Here is a 17,012-nt window from a genome sequence, read left to right on the forward strand (position 1 = left end):
AGGTAACTGCCCGGGGCTTGCGACTGGCATCTGGACTTGGGAGAGTAGGGCATCTTGTAGGATGGAGCCCTTAATCTGGAGAATCTGCTGTTGTCTCCAGGCAGATAGTGTTAGAATTGAGTTTTCAGACACTCTGCTGGTGTTCAACAAGTGCCTCGTGCTATGTGCGGGGTGACACCATCCCCCCTACACACACATTGGGATTGGTCCAAGAATCTGAAAGGAGTTATATTTATTACTGTTGTGTATAACACTATTATTGTTGTATATGAAAAACACATGCCACACCCCAAAAGGACTTGTACACTCAGGACTGTACACAAGGACTGTACAAACTCAGATGTGAGAATGATGTATATAGAATATGTGAATAATTAATTTCACTAAGTATTATTATTTTACACTCCTACTAACAGTGCATGAAATTTCTTATTTCTGCTTATTCCAACCTGTATTTGGTATTAGCTGACTTTTAAACTTTTACCAATACTATGTTCATTTAATTTGAATTTCTGATTTCAAGTGAAGCTAAGCATCTCTTTATGCACTTATTGGCTATTTAGGATTCCTCTTCCACAAATTGTTTTTTTATATTCCTTGTCCAATTTTTGTTTCCTTGTAGATTTTAGGAGTTCCCCATATATTTTATATGTTAATTACTTTTCAGTTTTAAATTTTGATAACATCTAAACTGTCACCAGTTAAGGTGGTCTATCATGTCTTCTTTGTATAGAAATACTTAATTTTAACATGATCACATCCATTGATTTCCACCACCAACACTTAAGGTTTGTACATTTTAAGTCTTGTGTAAACATCCTTTTTAGTCCAAGTTGATAAATACAGCATCACATATATATTGTAAATTTTTATTATATATTTATTATGTAATTTTATTATATATATAATTTTATTGTATATTTTATTTATACATCACCTTAGAGTTAGGTTACACTGCAGAAGACATACACATCAAATAAGCCCATGACAGCATGTTTGGCATCATTAACCATGAGGGAAATGCAAATGCAATCCACAAGGACATGTCACTACACAGCTGTCAGAAAGGCTACAATAAAACATGGCACCACCAGACGCTACTGTGGGTGTGGGGAACCTGAATCACTGATCCAGAGCTGGTGAAAATGTGAAGTGGCACAGCCACTCTGGAAAACAGGTTGACAGTTTCTTAAGAAACAAAACATACAACTACCATATGACCTGGCAATCGTACTTCTGAGCATTTAGCCCAGAGGAATGAAGACATGTTTACACAAAACCTGTACAAAGATGTTTATGACCGCTTTATTTGTAGTAGCCCCAAGCTGCAGACCGCCCACAGTATTTCAACAGTTGTTTAAACAAACTGATACATCCATATCATGGAGCATCACTAAGAGATACCAAGAAATGAACTAGTAATACCTACAACAATCCAGATGATTCTCCAGTTATGCTGAGTGGAAAAGAGCAAGTCCAGAAACATTACGTGCTGTATGATACCATTTCTATAAGATTGCTGAAATGGCAAAATTTCAGAAATGGAGAACAGACTAGGCTTGCCAGGGAATAAAGAGATGGTAGAGGTGGGAAGGAGTCTGGGGGGGCTGTAAAAGGGTCCTAGAAAGGATCCTAGTGATGGAAATGTTCTGCCTCTTGACTGTATCTGTGTTAATATGCTAGTAGGAAATTGTTCTGTAGTTCAGAGAGACATTATCATGGGGACACTGGGTAAAAGGTTGATTGATCCCTTTGTATTACTTCTTAGAGCTACATGTCAGTGTTCAGTTATCTCAAAATAAAAAGATAAATTTAAAAAAATCAACAGATGGAAGCAAAGTCATGGAAACCAGTATGTCAGTTGGTTGGTTATGACATGAGCCTTAGAACTCTGACATCATCATGGCCAGAGAGCTTGACTACTGGAATCCACAGGCTTACTTCGGTTACTTCAGTGCTTAGCCAAGTACTGTAGACACTCTTGGTTTTCATTGCCAGGAACTGACGAAAAAAGGATGTTCTCGGCAATCAAAAAGCGACTAGATGGTCATTCAAGGCCTCAGAGCATAAGGTACTCTTCTAATATGCTACTTTCGGTCATCAAAGCAGACGGGGAGTCACAAAGTGTTCTCTTTTGTCTAAAATGTATGAACTAATTCTTAACTTCAGAGCTGGATTCATGAAAAGCTACTCATGTTCCTGAAGCTTCATACTGCTGAGCATGAGAGAGCAGGCTTTACATTCTGGGGAAGACAGTTTGCCTGGCTTCATGGGTGAAAACCCCCAGTAGGTCTGTGAAATGCTGCCCTACTTATGAAAGAATTTTTGTGGTCTGTTCAGTCGGGCTGCCGTCCCTATCCCAGACAGAGTCCTGTTAGAGCCCACTCATGGCTCAGGCAAATAATAGCTAAGCACTTACTTGGGTTTAGAAACTTTTTGATATTCCCAGTATTATTTGATGAAATCTGAGAATGTCCCCCCAAATTTCACAATGACATAGAGAAAACTGAGGTTAATTTTCTGGAATCCTCCATTGTGTAGATTTTTACGTTAACATGAAACCAAATTATAATCACTTCCTCACAAATCTCCGTATCACTTGATAAACTGTCACAAATTGTCCCTTTTCTCTTCCCTTTCTTTTTTTTAACATCTCCTTGTAATGCCCTTGGCCTCTTGGATCTCTCCTTCCTAACAGCTTGTTATGGGCTTTGCTTTCTTCTTTTCCCACCCCTAGAGTCTGCCTGCTCCAGGGCTTTCTCCTGGAAACTCTTTTCCAACTGCATCAACTCCCTAAGTAACCTCATCTGTTTCAATACATTTCTGTAACTTGGTGACCCTAAATTACAGCAATGAACATGTTTGGGGGTCGAGACTAATTTTTAGTGTTGTGTCAACCTTGGCAGATAGCATAAAAAATACTATCATGTATTTGGCCAGTGACTAGCTGCTTTTGGTGTTTGATGTTGCAGGAAAAGCCCTCCTTTTGTGGCGGACACCTACAGTGAAGCAACTACATCATGTGAGGGCTCCCTTCTGCTTCATGGCCAAGTGGAACTTAGAAGAGGCCGTAGGAGACAGCAGCGGCACCTCTTCTTGCTCAGTGATGCATTGCTTCTGTGTAAGACCAAGTAAGCAGACACCACTTGTTCTCCTCATTACCATAAAATTGCTTTCACTAACCCTTTTACTAATCAACCGTCATGAAAATGTTAAGTGCTTTTTCTTTCATTTTACAAATGTTTTGATCATTTATCCAGCAAGTACTACTCAGGTCGTGTTCTGTGCCATGCCACTGTAGAAACAACTGAGAATGTGACGGGTAGAGTCTCTCTTGCCTGGGCCTTACAGACGGATGGTACAAACAAGAGGGGTTCAACTGCAGACTGTGATTAGTGCCATGTGAAGAAGAAGAATAAGGGGCCACGTTAGAGAGGGGTCGTCTAGGAGGGCCTCTCTGAAGTGACAGCACTTAAAGTGAACCTATGGGATGAGAAGCAGCCCCCATTCCTATGCAAGGTGGCTGAGCCTTCTAGGCTGAGGGAACAGCAGCCCTAAGTAGGTGCTGTTGGCCCCCTGGAGGGAGGGGTCAGAGGCCAGTGGGCCTGGAGCCTGAAGCATGGGTGTGAAATCAGACACAATTCCATGGTCAGGGATCCAGTCACACTGGGTCTCCACACGCCACAGCAGGGCTTGAAGTAGGCTAAGGGTTTTTCACTAGGCCATATCTGGTTAAATTTTTAGCAAATTCTCTTGACTGTTGGCAGATCATGGATTGGTGGGGAGGCAAGGAGACCGTTAAGGAGGCAATGGTCCTGGTGAACGGTAACAAGGGCTCCATCTTGGGAATGGCAGTGACGATGAGAGATGCAGCAGACAGACTAGGAGTCCATGTTGGAGCAGGGACCACTGGGTGCACTTTCCTCTCAACTCTGAACACAGATGCAACTAATACCCAGTCCAGACAAAACATGGTGATTGCTCATTTAGTATCTGAAGGCAGGCAGATGGAAGGGCGTCTGTTTACTTGTCCCATCATGAAAGACATGAAAGACAAAGAATACTTATCAAAGTATCAAGAAGCCTTTCAGTCACTAGAGAAAACTGAAACTCTTTTCTTTACTACCCTCACCCTCGCCCACAGTTAAGCCATGTCAAATATAAGGCAGGCAAGTTCTATTCTTAATCTGAGTGACATGAATACTAATAATTTATCATGGGCTTATTACTTGTCTCACCCTTACAACTACCCTGTGAGATGGGATTATGTTCCCTTTACCCTTACAACTACCCTGTGAGATGGGATTATGTTCCTTATTTCACAGAGTAGTTTGATACTCAGAGTCAAATGGGTTACTTTGGACAATTAACTTGTCTGTGAGCTTCCTCACTTGTAAAATAGGCCAACAGAGAGTACCTGATGTAGTTGCTTGAGGATGAAATGAAATGATGTTTATAAAATACTTACAACAGTGCTTGGCATATGGTAAGGGCCCAGTAAATGTTACAAGAGAGTGGAAACCATGTTCTGGGCTTTTGGATAACTTGGTTTAGTTGCAAAGGAGTAGGTGATCTTGGCAATTTGTCAAATGGAGGGAATTATTGAAATGACTCTTTCCAGGTTAACATATTTGGAAGTTTCCACACAATACCTGAGGTGTCTATACGCTTGGGTACCTACATTAGAGAATTTAAAAATCTATAAAAACAAGCAAATAAGTATCTATCTTTGCCAGTGACCATTTTTAACTTGATAATGCCTTTAGAGTTACTATCTAGAAAAAATGATTATATCTGATAATTGTGTTTCATAAAAATCTTCAATTCTCAGACACAGGGTAAAAAGGGTTGAAGTAAAATGTAGAAAGTAGCCATCGTGTATCACAAGATGTATTTCCATCTTGTTTCTATTTGTTGTGACCTAACCTTTGAATCTACATTATCCTTCAGTTGGGTTTCCTGTAAAACCAGTTTCATTTCATAAATGCCATTAAACAGTCCCAGCTTTAGCTGTTCCAGGAATCAGTGGACTCGTAGGAATTTTTGCACGAGGTGTCTCTGATCTCATTTTAGCTTTAGTGTTCCCCACATGTGGTTCTGAACAGTAGGGAGTTCCACAGTGGTGTGGCAAGTTTCCTAGGAATCCTTCATAAGGCTTGTAACTATTTAAACATCAGGCCTACCTGAGAATTAAATTTATGGATAAAACAAGACATATGGTGGTTTCCATGTCAGAGGTCAAAGGAGACAAGGAAGAAATTGTCTGTCACCTGACTTCCCTGAAATAAAAGGGAAGGATTTCCACCATCTACATGTAACACCTCCTGGCCACTGGTCTGGGATTGAATGGCTCATTTTTAAGTTGGGTTCAATCTGTGGACTAAATTTTTCAGTTTTAACAGGACCCTTAGAGAAAATGGTGTGAACAAAATCTTTTCAGAAAAGATTTTAAAATAGCTTATGCTATAAGGCTATAAAATCTTTTTAGAAATTAAGGTGCAAAATGTTGAATTCCTCTGATCCAAGTTTTTTTTCCCCAGTCTGCCTCTTTATGAGAAAATTTGCATAATTATTCTTATAAACCATGTATCATGTATCTTTGTTCACCTCTGAAATACTTCTTGAGTAAGCAAGACATGAGTAAATTAATAAACATAAAGATTATATATATATATATATAATAAACCAAATACATCAATAAAAAATGAAAGAATGGTTCTCATCAAAAGTTCTAAAATATATAGTCTAGTCTTTACTCAATAGTCAGCATTAGAAAAATGGCCATTTGCTGCCATCAAGGCAGTGTTTTCAGGGCTTTCCTGGGTCAGGCTTTGCTCACCACACACTCTATAAAGGCCCACCTAACCATCTGCTGTGCTAATCACACAGGATAATAGAGATGAAGGAGGCACGCTTTTCCCTGGAGCAATGAGACCTAACATTTTGACGTGAACTGCTCACATAACATTTAAACAAACTGAAGTCTTATCTGGTTATCATTCTAGGTATAAACACTTCTTTAAGATAAAAAATAAAGTACCACTGAACACAGTGTGGACTGCTGACTCTATGGGGAAAGCTAACATCGATGGCCAGAGGTCCTTCGTCTTGGGCTGGCCCACCGTGAACTTCGTGGCCACCTTCAGGTATGACTTACAGACTGGTCCTATATTTACATGAGTTAAAAAGGAAAACTCTCTGATTGTGTCACGAGCCAGTGACTCACTTTTTGACCTCTGGTAACGACACTTGTTTGCTTTGCACTTTCCCTAAATAATGTTTATATGTGCAAAATGTATGCACATTCATAGTAAACAGTGGGAACTACTGGAGTAATTTCCTCTGGTGTTGCTCAGAGGTTTTTCAAATGGGCTCTACAAGTTACTTGGGAATGTGTATGTTCAGGGTGTATGGAAGCAGCACTGAGAGAGAGAGGCTCTGGGGCCCCTCTCCGGCATCCTGCACCCTAGGGCCCTGGGCTTTATGTGTTTCTTAAATCACTAGAATATCTGTCTTGAGCTAGTACTATAATAAAGTCCATTCAAGTTTGAAAAATTGCTTTTATACTTCCAAATTAATTCCCTTAAAATTAGGATTATATAAATACAACTAATCATGGCATCAAATACTAGGTTATCTGAATTTCTGTGTACCTATGATCTTATTTGGTGTCTATAGGGAGGTGACAGTCTAAAACAAATCTGTAACTCCGTGGAGTAGAGGTTAGTTTTCAAAAATATATTCCTACACTGGCATGAGGATGAGGAATGTGGCCTCTTATCCTGAGTGGGCACTCCTGGGCTACCAGGGGTCCTGCCACACTTGCATCTGCTCTTTGGAGCAGCCACACCCCAAGTCTCATTCTTGTCTTACATCTCGAGTTTTCATCACACGCTCTCAGTGTTCTTCCTTCTCCCCTGCGCCCCACTCCACCAAAGTCCCAGACGTCGTCATAATGATGATACTACTACATTTACTAAATTCTATAATGCAACTGCTGACTTCAGGAAAATTTTTCAAAGTTTACTGGGAAGAAGCATGGGTTTGTACCATTCTCAGCATGTCTTCTTTTCCACGACAGATTTCTCTAAAGATTAGCAGTTCCTGTTGCTTAATGTCTTCGTGTTGCAAGTGAGAGGAAAGTTTCCGTTGGGAAGATATAGTCTTTGATAAGGGAGTTTCTCAGAAACTTTATTTCCTAATGAGGGGATGAATGTAGAAGCCAGGTTTACATGTTTTCTTGGTAAAAAGCTGAGTAAGTGCATACATATAACCACGCCTGGCACCTGGTGCTCGTGCTGCTTGCAGTTAGTACTCTCCTACAGATGGGCTGAGTAATGAGCAGCTGTGTCCACGTACATATTCAGGCTGGGGAGCTAAGTGGGCATTCCAGTTTCCAGAAATAGGTCCAGAGTGGTGATGGGGGTAGCGGGCCAGGGAGCTATGTTGCTGGCAGGAATATAAAATGTGGCAGCCACTGTGGAAAGTTTGATGGTTCCTCATTATGTTAAACATAGAAATACCATATGACCCAGCGATGCCACTTCTGGGTATATACCCAAGAGAAATGAAAACATACATGGACTCAAAAATTTGTACATGAGTGCTCGCAGCAGCATTGTCCACAATAGCAGAAAAAATGGAAAAAGCCCAAGTGTTTTTCAATTGATGAATGGGTAAACAAAATGTGATATACTGACTGAGGACAGGGGGAATGGAAATAATTGCTTGAAGAACCCAGGGGTTGCTTTATGTGATGAAAATGGCTCAGAACGCATTAATGGTGGTGGCTGCACAATACTGTAAAGGTGCTAAATAACACCAACGGCCAATTTTATGGTATGTGTAATTTACCACAGTAAAAAAGTACTAGTAAGCAATAAATCCATGTATAAATGAACCTCAAAGCTTTTTCACTTTTCGATATCACATGCTGTAGAAACTTGAGCAGAGAAAGTACTAATCTTTAATAATTTAGTTGTAGGTGGATTGATCTTGGTCAGAGAATCATAGAATGAAGAATAAACTTTCTAGAAACTAATTGAATGCATTACAATCTTCTATATGTATAAAGATATAGAATATTGAGGGTTTTCCCTAAAAGGATATTCTGTTTCTGGGTGAAGATAGTCCATCCAAATGCCGAGTTTCTTAAGTACAATTTAATCTGTATCATCTGTAATCATCTTTGCATTTGAAAAGCACTACCAGCTGCAGGAACACTGAGGTATAACTGACCCATTTCCAATTCTGGAAACTGAAGCTCAGAGAAGATGTGACTTGCCCATGATCGTATAGCTTGCATCACAGAGTTGCAATGAAGTGTTTAGATTCCAAACCAACTTTTCTTCCACTTTAGGATCTGTTTCCCTTCACTGTAATACTGCTTGTGAAAGAGCAGGGTCCATCAAAAGCCCAATTATAGGGAGAGTACAGTTTACACATACGTCCACATCACTAACTAATGGCTGCTGCTATGGTTATGGGGAATGACAGTCTTAATATGTCACTCGAAGTATTTTATGTCATTTAATGTTTTCTCCCACTTTTTTAAATTGCAGATCTCCAGAACTAAAGGAAAAATGGTACTCTTTCCTTCAAAGGTATTTTGTCAATATACATATTTCAAATCTTTAACCCATGATAAATATAAATCTCTTCAGAACAGTGCCCCCAAATTATTCTCCCTCTCCTTAGCAGAAATTGTTCAACTGTCCTCAAATAATGTCTTGTTTAGATTTACTGTGGAAGCTACCGCAAGTAGTGTTCTCTCACTTCCATGCAGGTTGTGCTGCTTTCAGAGGAAGTACTGGTTCTCATCCTCACCTTCCCCTTCCCTCCAACCTAATTCCTGGAGCTAACACTCATCTCAAAACGTGTTAAGTCTTCATAAGTCCAGGCGACACTACTGAGTCTCAAAGCAACTGCTACTTCCCACCTTTGACCCAGGAAGGTGCCAGGCCCCCTCACAGAGGCGAAAGCCTTGAGGATGGATCTGCTGCCCAAATCCCACTTGACAAGGGAAACCAGAAAAATTCCTGGGCCAAATCTTATCTTCTTGAAATATGTCTGCATGTTGTCTTCCAACCCACAATTTTATTTTGCTGAGTTTATTTATATGCTTTTAAAAATAAAGTATATTGAAAATATTAACAACATAGATTGATTTGAAAATAAGCAAATAGGTAACTCATCCTACTATTTTGGGTTATTATTGAATTTGAATAGATACATCAATCTAGCCAAAGAGAAGGACCTGCCCAAAAGAACTTCCCTCAAAATCTTCACGGAGGACATCAAGAACTGTGCCTCTGTAAGTGCTTTTAAGACCAACAATTAAATTTCAAGTTTCTGACGTAGGCAGAATGAGAGACAGAGCGAGCGCGGGAGGATGGCAGGGAGAAAGGAAGAGTGGAGGAGAGAGTATTCAGAAAGTACCATGTTGGGCACACGTATTTTTGTGTACATAAAAAGTGAATTCTAGGTGATATGAAGAAAGGGGAATCCATAATAGGTACAGTGATTAAGCATGGAAAGAGCATGACATATTAATGTCCATAAAGTTTCTCAAGATCTTTCAAAAAGCAATTATAGTGCTTTCTTGTAACTAAGTGATTTTTTATTTTCCTATTAGAATTAAGCATTTTTTTCTAGTTGCCACTACTTACAAACAGATAGGTTTGGGTTGTTTCCATAGTTTTTATTCCCTATGGTGTTTTATGTATAATAATTGTAATCTTACAGAAAAGCTTCAAAAATATAGTATAAACAATACCCCATAGGCCTTTTCCCTAGATTCATCTATTTAGTAACATTTTATTCCATTTGCTTTATGATTTATTTTCTCTCTTTCTCTCTGTGTGTGTATGTGTATACCTACGTTTAAGGGTCATACATTCACCACAGCCCTTCATCCTTAAATATTAGGTATATCCTAAGAATAAAGATATTCTGTTATATAACCACCATACAGTTAACACCTTAGTAAAGTTAACGTTTAACCTGTTCGTGATCCCATTCTGTCAGCTGACCTCAAGAATGTCATCTTTCCAATACAGGATCCACTCAAGGGCCAGGTATTACATTTATTTTGTATGTGAAAAGCACAGGAGTTCTGAAAGTCTTCCATTCTGAGAAATGGCAGGAGTGAATTGAGCTGAGAGGATGATACTTTTAACGGATCAGCATATTTCTACTTCATTCTTTTTATGCTATTGGGAAAAACATCAAACCATTAGCCCCAGTTATTCATGCATAGCTTGATTTCTGAAATTATAGCGCAATAGCAAAGACATGTACAATGTGGAACAAAATATTCTGTGTATTTTCTATGACACTGTTATACTTTATAATACTCGGTTATACTTTATAGTAGCTCTACATCATACAAAATAGTATTTTAAGGTGGTGGTAAAAGATAGTTTAAGAAAGTTATTTCCCATACAGTAGCAAAAGTCATGCTGTTTCTGAGTGCCAGATAGATGCATTAGTTGAGGGATATGAGACCAGACAATTCTCCTGTAGCAAAGCACAGTCTTGTCTCTGCCTGCTTTGATTTCCACCATGGCAGTGGGTTACAGTCAGAATTTTTCATGGAAAATCACCTTGAAATTTTAAAAAATGAACTTTATTTACACATAATTTACACAAAATAAACATTTTTTATGTTCTTCATTCATTCCCGAAGACCCAAGATTCCCTGTAATACTGTTTCATTTCATCCTGGAGAAACTTCCCTTAGCATTTCTTGAGAACATCTTGTACCAACAATTTTTCTTTGTTTCTTTTATCTCACAATGTCTGTATTTCACTTATGCTCTTGACAGATTCATGTATATTAGAGCCTTTGATATTGTCTACAGATTTCTCAGGCTCTGTTAATTTTTTTCAATCTTCGTTTCTCTCTTTCTTTTTCAGACTGGATCATTTCTATTACCTATTTTCAAATCATTGATTTTCCACTTGTCATCTTCATTTTGTAATTTAGCCCAACCAATAAATTTTTTCTTTCAAATATTTTACTGATAAAAACATTCCATTTTTAATTATTTTGAGTTTCTATGCTGAGATTCCTATATTTTTAATTATTAGCATATTTTCATTGATATCATTGAACATAATTATCATAGTTGTTTTGGCTAATAATTTGAACATCCAGACATTTCAAGGTTGGCCTGAACTCTTGAGAATTGATCACATCTTTCCGGTTCTTTATATATCATGTAACACTTTACGTCAAAAGGGAAAAATAGGTCATATCTCTGTTTTTCAAATTGTTTGACAAAATGGTTTTTTTTTTCAAGCTATTTTTATACAAAGAGCACTATCTACTGGAATTTATCTATTTTGGAGAAGAGACAACATGCAGGAAGAAATACATACAACCCTGTAATTATTATTTTGAACACAGTATGTTCCTTATGCTGTGAAAAACCATTATCTTACAGGCCAGATAAATTAGGGAGTGATTACCAGCATTTCAAAACAGATTGTTTGTTTGTCTTTTTTACCTTACAAGCAATGTCATGGGAGACTTTTTAAATTGTACTGAAGAGGTTTTGGACATCTTTAAAAATAGAACTGTTACAAAAGTTTTTTAAAAATTAAAAAAAAATCTTAAATCCCAAGCTAAAACACACTATTTGAATACTTCTATAAAATTTAGCACAGTGCTGTGAACTCTACTTCTGGTTCTGAAACACATATTCATAATCCTTAGTGCTACAAGTAATTTGAAATCCATGAATGCTTTTGTTTACAAAAGTCCCATTATCAAACAATTTTTCAGGGCCATGTGTCATATCAAGCAATTGAATTCAAAAAGAAAAAAAATACAATGAAAAGAAAAATTTAATAGATGAAAAGGCTTTCTTTTAACTTTGTTCTTAATTTTTAAGGCCCATGAGTGTCCACTTACACTGTCTGTCTTCTTTAAGCAGTGTTTATCAGAGGACACTTGCCTCATCGCCTGATTATATTATAATGTTATGTTGTACATAGTAAATGTTCTTACTTACATATTGTCTTATTTTAAAATATCTTTTGGAATTCAGATTGATAGATATCTCAGTATCCTATTAATCCCTTTTAGGGAATTTTCTGTAAACTGTTCTGTTTGTATGAGCAGTTTCTCAGTGTGAAACACGATAGAAAGCTAGTAAAAATAACTTGTTCACTGGCAGGTTTGAGAACGGAACTTCAATTTCTAACATTTTCAGTCTCATTTGCTATCCTCGTTGGTTTTGTCTCAACAGATTTCAACAATGAAAATCTTAGTACTCATGATGTCTGACGCTGAGAAAGTACACTATTTTTTTATGTCTTTTATAGCCAGTTTTTATTCTGTTCTTACTGAAGCTGAGTATATAATTGCAAAGAAACAAAGCCATACTATAAAAACACAACGCAGGAAGAAAGAAAAGCATCCAATTCCTCCTTTTTCAACTGTTCCCCCCTCCATTATGTTCACAACCTGAAGATGTTGAGGACAAGCCCACGTGCCCTCTCAGAGTTCTTAGTCTTTCTCTTTCTTAATGAAGCTGTTACATTTTGTGCGCCACAAATCCTCTAAGAGAAATACACGTTTTACTGAAATGCTTCCTACTACCTTCATGTTATAAAAAGGAATGGAAACAAACTGTAAATAGGGTTTGCTTTGCATGTGCTTTATTTTGTTATTGCCTGATAACAAGTTTTGACTTTAGAATATGGATAATAATTTGCCAATAATTATTTATTCACCTAGTTTAAATTTTTTCATTCATGGCAATTTTCTTATTTCTTTTTTACAGTCTATAACTATAAGAATAACAAATTCAGACACAGTGAATGACATAATCAACATGTCACTACCAGTCCTAGGGATAACTGTAAGTTACCTGCAAGCTATTTTTACTTAAAAACCAACTTTGATTTTGGAAGCTCGTGTGTGTGTGTGTGTGTGTGTGTGTGTGTGTGTGTGTGTGTGTGTGTGTGATGCAGTTCCCATCCTAAGACAGCTGATTATTATAGATATCAAAGTCTTATTTTGTCCCCCAAATGTAGAAATTGAAGGTAGCGAGGCTATGTTATTAGCCTATACATGGGTACTATTCCTGTATTCCCAATTTAAATTTTGTGCAAACTAAAAGTCAGAGCATAAAATTGGGCTATAATTTTAGAGGGCTACTCACATTGCATATTTATTATAAATAATATAAACAAAGAAAATATATAAGACAATTCATAAGATTCTAAATATTTCTTCCTCTACGAGGCTACTCTTCCTGAATCTTCTTTCCCGATCCCTCCTCTCCCATCCCTGTTTACCTTGGTCATCACCCGAGGACTCAGTCTCAGAAACATGCATCTCAAATGACATGTTTTGTTGTTCTGAAATAGAGATCACCTGGCTAGAAGCTACAGCCCCTTGATGCAGGTCCTGAGAATGAGATACCTAATGCCTCTTAGGAACAAGTACAGGAGGCGAGTTTTGAATAAGACCGCAATCTGGGGACATCTGTATACACATCACTTTCATCTTGTTTTCCCTTAAATGTCATATCCCTCATGTTCTGATGGGGCTGGAGTGAGCTGCTGACACTGGGGAAAGAGATATGAGATGGACAGAGCTACAGGAAGCATTTGTAATGCACAGTTTCTTATATAAAATTCTCTGTAAATGGGAAATGTCCTGTTATTGTGATAGAATTACGAAATTGTTACTTAAGTTTTGCTTGACCCAATGGCACAATAAAGCCCCTTAAAAACTCTGGGCAACCAGAATTTGCATAATAAATCAAGGATTTCTGTACAAATGGAATTTATTAATACACTTAAAATAAAATTGAATATAGGCATTGAATAAAACACAGATTATATTGATTTCTAACCTGTATGATATGTATGCCCTGAATAACAAATAAATCTTGGAAGAGAGCAGGTCGTTTCAGGGATGAAGTTGGGGAGACTGATTAATGATATAACTCATTTCATTTTATGTGTGTGATTTTCCTTTGCTTAAGGTGATCAAGCTCAACTAGGCAAGAAAAAATTTCTATTTTAATGAAAAACTGAGGGTTATTTGGCTATATATGCATGCTTTATTTAAAGGATTTCAACACTGTGTTTCCAATCCCTGCCTTTAAAGATTTTTATTGGCTCTTTAATCCTATTTGCAACGATTTTGAGCAGATTTAGCTGTGTGTGTGTGTGTGTGTGTGTGTGTGAGAGAGAGAGAGAGAGAGAGAGAGAGAGAGAGAAAGAGAGAGGGAGAGACAGACAGACAGACAGATTGCTTCCATGCTTGGGACCCTTCTTCATCTGGGCAAGGCCATGATTTTAATCAGGAGTACAGGCAAGCATAATAACTATCATCAACTCCACTTCAAACATTTTTTGCTTCATCGTCTCCTGAAGGATTCTTTGAAAGAGTCCAGCAGTCTTTATAATTTACACTTGCTTGTTTCAAGTGGGAACGCTGGTGTTACCGCAGGGACTAACTGTTTTCTGAATCTGACCTGTGCTCTAAGTTAGAATCCATGTCCCAAGAGTGGGGCTTGTCCACACCAAAGCCGGTGGGCTGACTTCACGCTGCCATCTGCTCAAGGCCTCTTGGGCATTTGTCTCCTTCTGCTCAGGGTTGCTGAGCTAATGAGACCTTTCAGGTTTTACTTGGCTCAGGAATAATCATGGCAGGATGTGTGGCTTTCTGGAGGACGTTCTTGTCTGGGCAGGGACATTTGAAGGCAAAAACCAACATTCCCCAAGGAGTCTGGAGACAACACGAGGCAGGACTCTTGAGATTAGCCTTTTCCTCCTTAGTGAAAGGGGCCTAGGCCACGGAACACCCACAAAGTGAGGGACTGATTGCCTTGTGGTGCCATACATCCCTGGCCTTTATCAAAGGGACAAGACTCTGCGATGGTCACTGGGCCACAAAAGGTGACTCAAGTCAGCATTAACTCAAAAACTGCAGCTACCCACCATGGAACAAATAAATAAGAATTTATACTGGACTCAATTCTTTCTTTTTGCAAACAAAGAAATGCTAAGGAAATGTGTTCTTCAAGTACTACTATGAAAGATTTATTGTGAAACATAGTTCTTTTTGTCTCCAAGGGCTCTGAGAAAGATTACCAGCTTTGGGTCAGTTCTGACAAGGAAAAGACACCATATCCACTCATTGGTAAGTGTCAGGGAAAATCTAAGATGGGGTTGATGGGGCTCAAAATTCTCACTCTAAAACCTCAAGTTCATGGCTCTTTGGTCTTAAGTTTAAATACCCTTAAAAGTGAAAGTCTCATAGAGTGTTCATTGATATGGTTAATATTCAAGTATTCTTCTGTCCCATTTCCTCTTAAATAGCCTCTAATTTGTGAGATCCTTCCAAAATCTAATCATGTCTCTGAAACCAAATCCAAATATTTATTTATCATCTGCTCTGGGCCCAGAATTTTTCTCAGTGTCCCAAAGAAAATGAGATGATCACATTTAGATTCCTCAAGTCTTTACTGACTGAGCCACATGTACTTTGCCGTCTCTCAGGCTGAGTTTACCAGTATTGTTCTCAAGGTTATTGATACAGAGCTTACACCTCTCCTAAAATAGTTATTACAAGTCAGCTCAAAATAATAATTCTTGGATCAGCACATCTGATCAGTGTGGAAATGGAAATAGATTAAAATGAACACCTGCACAGGATCTGAGAGAGACCTTGCAACAGAGTAATGGTGACAACGATTCTTGCTAGAAACCTTAGAGCATTTCCTCTTACATAATTATTAATTTTTAATCCTTCCGACAATCCATTGGCTATTACTCTTTCTCCAATGATCTGAAGAATATTTTCAAGTGATCTGGAAAAATCTAAAGAACCAAGTTTTCTCCATGAAACAGATATCCCCCATCTTAGAATACAGAGTCACCAAGTGCATAGCTGAGGACGGTGTGCCCACCTGCTTCATGGTTTTTTTAAATTAATAATAGGCCAGCAATAAAGTGAAAAACATCAAAACCCTAGGTATATTTATTTTAATAAAATGCATCAACTTAGATAAAACAATATAGATGGTAACTTTTATGCTTAGAACATCATGTACCACAGCCGGCTCTAAAACTGTGAAGAGACTGCCCAATCTTGACGATCCCTTAGCAGCCGGTCTGAATACTCTTCTTAGCATGCTGTAAATTCTCAGTTGTGAACTAACTCCTGGCTATACTTGTGATTTCATTGTATTTTATTGCTGTCACAGAAGCTTCTTTTGCCTTAAAAGATGGAAGTCGCTGTGATTGTTGTGCTAAACACGGTACTGACATTGCATGTGCACCAGATGAAAAGGAAAACAAGAGCTCCTCAAGTTACATTCAATAATACATGTGAGCTGAAAGAAAGGGAACTTTCATTCTATCCTGGAAAAATGAAAGCCAGGTCATGAGCCCAGAGTTCTGAGTTTTCTATGGAGAGGAAGCAATTTAAAGCATGAAAGAGCACAACAAATTTCTGGGCGTGGCAACTCCCCACGATTTTGGGTGCAGTTTCCCACTCTGTAAACAAATGTTTTGCACTCTGCTTTTGGGTGACCAACACAGTGTGCATCCTTCCATCTGACCATTGGCGGGAGCCTCCTAGGGGCAGGGGGACAGTGGGAGGGAAGCATAAAGGCTCCCTGCTGCTCTTGAGTAGCCCTGGGTTTAGAACTGACAAAAGCAAATGGAAATTCTCTTTGTTAAGCTGACACCTTGAGTGAGAGAACAGTGATCATAACAATTCTTAACATATACGATTATTTAAAATTTATTAACTACCAATGTTTACTATATTTACTTTGATCCTTATAAGCAAGTGCTTGAAAGCATGTATGTAAGGTTCCAAGGGGCAATCTGCCTGAGCCTTACACACCTAGTTAGTGTCAAGACAGAAACTAGGATGCGTTAAATAGTCTCAGATCGAAGCACAGCACAAGCCAACACGGTGCACGGCCCTCCCTGATGGGGCTGTGTATTCCAAGCAAAGCACCATGTTTAAGCTTTGT

Source organism: Manis pentadactyla, chromosome 5 (genome assembly GCF_030020395.1).
Source record: "Manis pentadactyla isolate mManPen7 chromosome 5, mManPen7.hap1, whole genome shotgun sequence".
NCBI lineage: Eukaryota > Metazoa > Chordata > Mammalia > Pholidota > Manidae > Manis > Manis pentadactyla.